At 42.3% G+C, this 9,781-nt stretch overlaps 1 long non-coding RNA gene across 1 annotated transcript; it reads left to right on the top strand.

The window, feature by feature from the left end:
* The first annotated feature begins 349 nt into the window (after positions 1–349).
* LOC138987908 (uncharacterized) lies at positions 350–9,348 on the top strand. The gene is made up of 3 exons (XR_011464189.1): positions 350–1,243; positions 2,598–4,755; positions 8,690–9,348. It is a non-coding gene; the product is annotated as an uncharacterized lncRNA (long non-coding RNA).
* The last annotated feature ends 433 nt before the right edge of the window (positions 9,349–9,781 follow it).

Genomic DNA, 9,781 nt, shown 5'->3' with positions numbered 1-9,781 from the left:
TTGGGAGCATAGAGTCTTGGCCACTGGACCAGCAGGGAAGTCCCTAAATTAGTCTTTAAAAATGGTACCAAAGAGTTCTATCTATTAGATATTTAGGGATACAGTTTATAGCTTACTCATTTTGATAGTTCAGTGAGTTGCTGCTGCCTGCCAAGTCACTTCAGTCGTGTCCGACTCTGTGCGACCCCATGGACTGCAGCCTACCAGGCTTCTCCGTCCATGGGATCCTCCAGGCAAGAACACTGGAGTGGGTTGCCATTTCCTTCCTCAATGCATGAAAGTGGAAAGTGAAAGTGAAGTCACTCAGTCGTGTCTGACTCTTAGCGACCCCATGGACTGCAGCACACCAGGCTCCTCCATCCATGGGATTTTCCGGGCAACAGTACTGGAGTGGGGTGCCATTGCCTTCTCCCAGTTCAGTGAGTGTTTTTCTTAAAATAGTTGTACTTCTGAGGCTATCCTGAAGTTCTATGGAAGAGGTGGCCAGCATCTGCTTTAGATCCTTTTCCACAAGGAAGTCTTTCTTCCTTGTTTGATGGGGCTTTCCACATGCCTAGTGGCCGACCCCTGGCCTGCACTCTATGAGGCTTGCTCATGGAGGTTGTGGCCTCTGATTTCAGAAGAATACATCTTTTCCCAAATAATCTCGGGCCTTCCGTCCTTCCATACTCACATGTAATGGTCCAGTCTAGTCCTAAGTCCAGCTGGAGGACCTATACAACACCCCTTCCCCAGAGGTGCTTTAGCTACCCCTACTCTTGCCTGGAAAATCCCATGGGTGGAGGAGCCTGGTAGGCTGAAGTCCATGGGGTCGCAAAGAGTCGGACACGACTGAGTGACTTCACTTTCACTTTTCACTTTCATGCATCGGAGAAGGAAATGACAACCCACTCCAGTGTTCTTGCCTGGAGAATCCCAGGGTCAGGGGAGCCTGATGGGCTGCCGTCTATGGGGTCGCACCGAGTTGGATACAACTGAGGCGACTTAGCAGCAGTAGCAGCAGCAGCAGCAGCAGCAGGCTTTCAAGATCTAGGAGTCCTAGGCAGAGAAAGGGGCAACTGAGTAGGAAAGAGCTTATAGGGTAATTGACTCAATGTGCAAAGTTCTTAGTGTGTGCTTGCTTTCACAGAGAGCCTGTGCCAGGTTAGCAGTTTCAAACCTCTCCTTAGAGCCTTATTATTCTAGTGACGTCAGCCCACCCAGTGTCCACCACCCAGGCATCTTCTCCTAGGATTTCAGGTAGGTCATGGTCATGAATGAAAAGATCTTGCTTAAGAAGTAAGTATTGGCTCTTGCCTAATGTGGTCACTCTTAATGTTTGTGTCTGTGTAAAACAGTGGCTAAACAGTAAGTTCAACTAATCTGTGTTCACCACATAATGTCAACTTAAAAAAAAAATACCTGTCAACCAGAGCTTATATACCCCCTCTTTTCTATATTTTAGAAGAATACATAATGTTCTGTTCTAAGACATTTAATATTGGAAAGAACAGTTCACTAATCTGGACTCTGAAAGCACTGAAAGAAAAAGAAAGAGAAATTGCTCAGTCATGTCCGACTCTTTGTGACCCCATGGAATATAGCCTATCAGTCTCCTCCATCTAAGGGTTTTTGCAGGCAAGAGTGCTGGAGTGGGTTGCCATTTCCTGCTCCAGGGGATTTTCCCAACCCAGGGGTCGAACCCACGTCTCCCACATTGCAGACAGATGCTTTACCGTCTGAGCCACCATAGAAGCACTGACCCAACATCAAAATTAAAGTAAAAGTGTGTCTGTGGGCATAGGGAGGTCCAAGTCAGCTGGCCCAGAGTTGCTCAGATGGGATAAAAACAGCTCATCTTCCTGGATCACCAATTCTGTTAGAAGTTTTAAGGGTGGGGGGAACACATTTTTATCTATAACACATTATGAAACAGACTGTAATTCACATGGACTTTAAATATAAATTGCAAATCTTCAAACACATTTTAGCTTACAGCTGGCCTTTTTGGGCTACAACATCTTCTCACCCACCTCCAGCTCGTATTCACGTGAGGGTGCTTTCGTGGCAAAACTGAAAAAGCACAGGATCTGAAAGCGCCTTGCTGGTGGTAGAGCTCCCCAGATGAGAAGAAGACTCAGCTAGGACCAGAAAATAAAATACCTGGACCCCTCTCTTGTCTGTTTACATAAATAACTTCCCCAGGTTGGGAGAGGATATCTTGCTGTGTGCTTTTATTTTTATAATGAGTGAAAAAAAATTTTTTGATATGAACCATTTTTAAAGGCTTTATTGAATTTGTTACAATATTGCTTCTGTTTTATGTTTTGTTTTTTGGCCACAAGGCGTGTGGGATCTTAGCTCTCTGACCAGGGATCAAATCCATACCCCCAAGTGTTAGAAAGTAAAGTCTTAACCACTGGAGCCCCAGGGATGTGCTGTATGCTTAGTTGCTCAGTTGTGTCCTACTCTTTTGTAACCCCATGGACTGTAGCCCTCCAGGCTCCACCGTCCATGGGGATTCTCCAGGCAAGAATACTGGAGTGGGTAGCCATGCTTTCCTCCAGGGGATCTTCCCAACCCAGTGACTGAACCCAGGTCTTCCTCATTACAGGTAGATTCTTTACTGTCTGAGCCATCAGAGAAGCCCTTGGAGCCCCAGGCAAGTACCTTGGTATGTAATTTTATGGCAAATTCTTGGAGAGCCATCCAGGCCAATGAGTTTAACAGGGTATCTTTATAAACTGTTTGAAGATAGTAAGGGATTCGAGTACCCAGTCCCAGCTTGTGGCAGGGGTGAGCATGAGGGTGTGTTCCCCACACCAACAAGCAATTCTCCTGCACCAGTTGGGTGTCCTGCGATTCAACTCTATTCTGACACTGTCTACCTGGAGATAGTGCCAGCTTTCACAGGTTAAGGGCTCAGTCCCACAAGAGGCACACCCGCCCCTACCCCCACCAACATTCCAGTCACAAATCTAGTTTGTATCTGTACTTCTGACCTCCTGCCTATAGGTTGGAGGTTCTTATGACCCCCACTTGGGTTCAATCAGTTTGCTAAAGGGGCTCACAGAACTCAGGGAAACATTTTACTTACTACATTACCAGTTTATTATGAAAGGAATCAAGATTGCCGGGAGAAATGTCAATAACCTCAGATATGCAGATGACACCACCCTTACGGCAGAAAGTGAAGAGGAACTCAAAAGCCTCTTGATGAAAGTGAAAGTGGAGAATGAAAAAGTTGGCTTAAAGCCCAACATTCAGCAAACGAAGATCATGGCATCCGGTCCCATCATTTCATGGGAAATAGATGGGGAAACAGTGGAAACAGTGTCAGACTTTATTTTTCTGGACTCCAAAATCACTGCAGATGGTGATTGCAGCCATGAAATTAAAAGACACTTACTCCTTGGAAGGAAAGTTATGACCAACCTAGATAGCATATTCAAAAGCAGAGACATTACTTTGCCAACAAAGGTTTGTCTAGTCAAGGCTATGGTTTTTCCTGTGGTCATGTATGGATGTGAGAGTTGGACTGTGAAGAAGGCTGAGCACCGAAGAATTGATGCTTTTGAACTGTGGTGTTGGAGAAGACTCTTGAGAGTCCCTTGGACTGCAAGGAGATCCAACCAATCCATTCTGAAGGAGATCAGTCCTGGGATTTCTTTGGAAGGAATGATGCTAAAGCTGAAACTCCAGTACTTTGGCCACCTCATGCCAAGAGTTGACTCATTGGAAAAGACTCTGATGCTGGGAGGGATTGAGGGCAAGAGGAGAAGGGGACGACAGAGGATGAGATGGCTGGATGGCATCACTGACTCGATGGATGTGAGTCTGGGTGAACTCCAGGAGTTGGTGATGGACAGGGAGGCCTGGCTTGCTGCGATTCATGGGGTCGCAAAGAGTCAGACACGACTGAGCGACTGATCTGATCTGATGAAAGGATATAACTCAGGAACAACCAGATGGAAGAGATGCACAGGGTAAGCCATAGGAAAGGGACCAGAGATTCTCCATCTCCCCCCATCTTCATGTGTTTACCAACTCCAAAGCTCTCTGAACCCTGTTCTTCTGGGGTTTTATGGAGGCTTCGTTACACAAGCAGGATTGATTAAATCAGGGTCGTTGGTGATTGAACTCAGTCTCTAGCCATCAGGGAGTAGGACTGAAACTTTCAACCCTTTAATCACAAGATTGACTCCTCCAGTAGCCAGCCCCCCATCTTTAGGTGCTTTCCAAAAGTTGCCTTATTAACATAAAATCAGTTGTGGTTGAAAGGGACTTACACATAACAAGATATCCACTTCACCGTTACGGCTCTGAAGCAATTTCAGAAACTGAGGACGAAAAACTGAATATTACAACAAAAGATGCTCTCATGATTCTTATAGCTCAGAAAATTCCAAGGGTTTGGGGAGCTCTGTTCCAGTCTTCAGTGTCCCTCAAAACCCATTACATGAAGATTCACATAAATTTCTGCTTGATTTTAGATCTCAAAAAGAGCTGCCTCCACAAAAGAATTAGTATGAATTATTTTCTTACGGGACAATGAAAATTATGTAACTTACTCTGTTTCTTTCTGCTTTGTTCCCAGACAGCTTAGAACCAAATTGCTCAGGTCTTGTAATACGTTCTGCTCTGATGACAGAAAATGCCTGCCTCCTCTGCCTCCTTCAGATGGACTCTGAGCTCTTTCATCCTTATATGTCAAGTCTTGTTCTGTGTTGCAAACAGTCAGCCAACTTAGGAAGCAAGCAGGGCACAGATTTTAATGTAAATATTTTTTTCAATCAGCATTTTAATGAATGTGATCAATGTATACCAAAATTCAGATGCAAGACCAAAAATTATAAACACAGACAAAAAGATAAGTCAAGCATTAGAGAGGAACAACTGATGAATATTGTTTTAAAACAGAAAAACATATAAATTCATATTGCTATAAATAATACTACAATGAATAACTATGTGCATAATTCTCTGATTAGTTCTCTAAAGTATATTTCTATAGGTAAAGTTATTGTCCTAATGGCATAACTATTTTCAGTGAAAGGTGCTCAGTCATGTCCAACTTTTTGCGACCCCATGGACTATACAGTCCATGGAATTCTTCAGGCCAGAATACTGGAGTGTGTAGCCTTTCCCTTCTCCGGGGATCTTCCCAACCCAAGAATTGAACCCAGGTCTCCCTCATTGTAGGCAAATTCTTTACCAAGTGAGCCACAAGGGAAGCCCAACTATTTTCAAGGGCAAGTTAATTTTCTATGGATATAGGATACTTGGGGTCACACACAAGGCTGTACAGCATCATGGCTGAGACTGTGGACTCCAGGGTTCAAATTCTGGCTCCACTACTGAGTAGAATTAAAAGCAGGCTATTCACCCTCTAGTTTGCTTTAGGAAATAGTGGTAAACACAGTGATCTACTCAGTTCAGTTCAGTTCAGTCACTCAGTCTGACTCTTTGTGACCCCATGGACTGTAGTACGCCAGGCTTCCCTGCTGCTGCTAAGTTGCTTCAGTCCATCACCAACTCCTGGAGCTTACTCACACTCACGTCCATTGATTCGATGATGCCATCCAACCATCTCATCCTCTGTCGTCCCCTTCTTCTCCTGCCTTCAATCTTTCCCAGCATCAGGGTCTTTTCAAATGAGTCAGTTCTTCACATCAAGTGGCCAAAGTATTAGAATTTCCACTTCAGCATCAGTCCTTCCAAGGAATATTCAGGACTGATTTCCTTTAGGATGGACTGGTTGGATCTCCTTGCTGTCCAAGGGACTCTCAAGAGTCTTCTCCAACACCACAGTTCAAAAGCATCAATTCTTCGGCCCTCAGCTTTCTTTATAGTCCAACTCTCACATCATACATGACTACTGGAAAAACCATAGCTTTGACTAGATGGACCTTTGTTGGCAAAGTAGTGTCTCTGCTTTTTAACATGCTGTTTAGGTTGGTCATAACTTTTCTTCCAAGGAGCAAGCGTCTTTTAATTTCATGACTGCAGTCACTATCTGCCATGATTTTGCAGTGATCTACTCAGCAAAAGGTAAAACAGAAAAGAAAGAGCAAGGATACATAAAAGTTAGAAAGCATAAAACAAAATGAGTGAAGCAAACCCAAATGAAGCTATTATGAAAATAATTGTAAATGAGTTAAACTTGCTAGAGTAAAAGAGAGTGGTTCTCAAAATTGGGTCGGGAGTCAAGAGATTGTTCCTTCAACTTCAGCTAACTCTTTACTGTGAAATCCCTTCACCACGCGCAACTCGGGTCACTAAATCCAACGGAGTCTCTTCAGCCCTTGTCTTTCTTAACTTCTTGGAAATATTTGATGTTGCAAGCCACGCCCTTCCCCTCTATACACACTCTTTCCTCAGCTTCTAGAAGGCTGCATTTCCTCTGTTTTCTTCCTGTCTTGTTGGCTTTTCCGTGTAAGTGTCTTCGGCCCATCCCTTCAGTGTTGGCACTGTTCCTCAGGGTGTGCCCTGGGCGCTTTGCTTTCTCCCTCCACATATTCTCTCTGTAAGGTCTCCACCACTCCCAAAGCTCTGATTATAACCCATATGCTGATGGATCCCAAATCTAGAATTCCAGTCCAGGTCTCAGGAGCAATTCTGAGCTGTAAATCTGTATATCTAATTGCATATTGGCTATTTCTATCTGGGAATTTTGGAGGAACCTCAAATTCAACTTTATCCAACTGAATTCATAATTTTTCTCATATCTTTCTCCTGATGCTAGTAAATGGCACCCCCTGGTTGCTAAAGTCAGAAACCTAGGGTCCAACTTTGACTCCCCTCTCCCTTACCACCCCTGATTCAAATGAAAGTCTCTCCTAAATATTTTCCAGATCCATTTGCTTGTCTGAGTCCTCAGGGTCAACACCCTCTTGTGGCTCACTACCCTTTCTTGCCTGGCTTATTGAAGAGCTTCCTGAATTATTTCTCTACCTTGAGTCATGCTATACTTCAAACCAATGGACATTGGAAGCTCCAGGGTGCTTCCTCTAGAGCAAAAAATTTGACCATGGAACACCCATGCTTAACATCCTTCAGTGACAAGGCCCTTAGTGACCTGCCACTGAATTTCTTTTGTCTTGAATGTGCCTTGCTCTTCTTACATTCAGGCCTTTGCACTCGCTGTTCTTTCTCCCGAAAATATTATTTGCAATTCTTTTCTTAGCTTACCTCTTCTCATTCTTCAGGTCTCAGATTAAATGTCACTTTCTCAGGAAACTCTAAAATAGGTTAGGCTTCCTGGCCATGTGCTTCATTATCACCATACAACTTCTCTACCACTTATCACAAAAGTGTTGTAATTTCTTAATTGTAGGTTTCCCCACTGAGCTGCAAGGTCCATCAAGATGGGAACTGTGTCCATCTCTTTCACCACCATGCACGCCAGAATGTGCCCAGTAATGCTCAATAAATAGTTACTGACTCCATGGACAGATATACAAGAAAATGTATATCTTAAGATTGCTCAGAGTGGCAGAAAAACTTGGAAAACGCCTAATTTTCTAACAGGAGAGGATTAGTTCAATGAAGTATGAGTCTTCATATTTTAAATTTCCCAGTCCAGTTACTAGGAAAATTATGGTTAAAAAAATGTGAATGACATATGGAAAGACATTTCTCATATATTGTGAAGTGAAAACAGCAGTATTACATGGGTAGATGTCTAGTGTGATCTTATTCTTGCCCTTGTGTCTATGATTTTCCCTTTGCATTCTTCATCTCTTTCATCTACCTTTGTATTTATTTCGTTCTTTTTCTTCTTAGCTGGTTTTCACCCTATGACTATCTGCTTATGTTTTATGAAAGACGTCTCTTCTTCCATCCTTTTGAGGCTGCCCAGCAATTGCTCGGCATTTTCCTTCTGTATCCTGTAGCAGTCTACATTTTCAGAGATTGGTCCCTTCCTCTTGTTGTTCAGGGATCAAGAGGTTTGTCCTTCTAAAAAAAATTTAGTAGAATTTTTTCATGGGTTCCATTTTTTTCTCCTTTTACTTACTTGGATTGAATGAAACAATGCCATCAGCTTGGCCCAACACTTTCTGCTTGGGAGATAATAGCATCCTTTTCTTAGATCAACAGCTTGAGAGGAGGTTGGTGTGAATGGTTCCCAGTCAAATTCTGAGTCCTAGGGGACTCTATAGACAGCTTTGCTCACTAAAGTGACATCTCCTTCAACACCTACCTCCTGGCTCTTTGATTCTGTGACCCTATATGGTATGTAACAACTTCAATTTCTTTTCCACTAAAAGGAAACAGGGCTTCTAGGGAACATGGCTGATTCCAGGTCCGGATGGGAAATACACAAGATAAGCCTAAACATCTTGTCACACCGGATAGTGAGGATTGTACATCAGAAGAATTCAGGAACTAATGTGAAGGGGTTTCCATTGGCCAATGGTGGATAATTTGAGCATAAGTGAGGGTAACTGCAATGGATTGAAACACTGAAATAATTAAATCCATGCATTCACAATAAACCCTTTCCTGGCAAAGCTCTAGTTGGTCTCTGTGGGAGGGTGCTAGAGACGAACTCATTGTTTTTAAAATTAATAAATAAGATAAATTAAACAGTTATGGTGCCTTTTCTTTTTTGAACTGTATCATGTAGAAGCCAAATACAGATTGTGGTAAGTTTCTCTTTATAGAAAGAAATAAAAAATAAAAATTATGAAGTTTCTCTTTATTACAGTTAGTAAATGAAGAAGGACGGATAGAGTTAGAACCATTTTGCAACCTCCACTGTATCAGCGGGCCTAGGCTTTGACCATCAACAGCTGTCAACATCGCAAAGAAGAGATGCAACCAGACAGTAAGGGACTCCTGGGGGAAGAAAGCAGCAGCACCTAGAAGGTAGTCTTGCCAAAAAAATCTAACAAACCTGATTAAGCCTCCTGATTCAACTTCCTTTTATAGGAAATTCAGGGGATAGAGGAGCATGCTAAGCATTTCAGCACCACCAACATGAGGATGCAATCATCAAAATCCAGATGGTGGGAAACTGCCTATTCTCTTCCACAAACAATTTTCCCGGAAAAAGAAAAAAAAAAAAATATATATATATACATACACACACATATGAGAAATAGTAAAGGGAAAATGTATAAAAGATAGTATTATCACCATTTTCAATGTATACACCTTATTTAAACAAGGTTACCATTCCTTTCTCCAAGAGATCTTCCCAACCCAGGGATCAAACCCAGGTCTCCTGCATTGCAGGCAGATTCTTTACCAACTGAGCCACCTGGGAAACATTTAGTTAAACAAGCAAACTATTAAATAAATCAAGACTTCCCTGGTGGTTCAGTGATGAAGACTCTGTGCTTCCAATGCGTGGGGTGCAGGTTCAGTCCCTGGTCAGAGAACTAAGATGACACATGCTGTGTGGCCAAATTTTTTTTTTAATCATAATCTTTATGAAACAATTGAAAAATTGAGCACTGATTGGATTTCTTTACAATGTTAAGAAATTACATTAACTTTTGGGGGGTGATAATGATATTTTATTAATGTGAAAAAGTCTTTGTTTTTGCAAATGAAATGATACGGTGTTTGGAGTCTGTTTCAAAATATATGGAGATAGTGAATGAAATAGAAAAGAAAAAAGTTTGGCCATGAGTTGATAGTTGTTGAACTGGGTGATGGGAACACAGAGGCTATTATAACATTAGACTATTCTGCTAATTTTGTACATGTGATAGTCTCTATAATGAAAGTTTTTAAAATTGCAACTATCAAACAAATTCCCTTAATCACCCAGTAAACACTGCCTCTATCCTTA

This window comes from Bos mutus, chromosome 1 (genome assembly GCF_027580195.1).
Source record: "Bos mutus isolate GX-2022 chromosome 1, NWIPB_WYAK_1.1, whole genome shotgun sequence".
NCBI lineage: Eukaryota > Metazoa > Chordata > Mammalia > Artiodactyla > Bovidae > Bos > Bos mutus.
The sequence above is the reverse complement of the archived record's forward strand: the minus strand, read 5'-3'. Positions and strand labels throughout refer to the sequence as shown.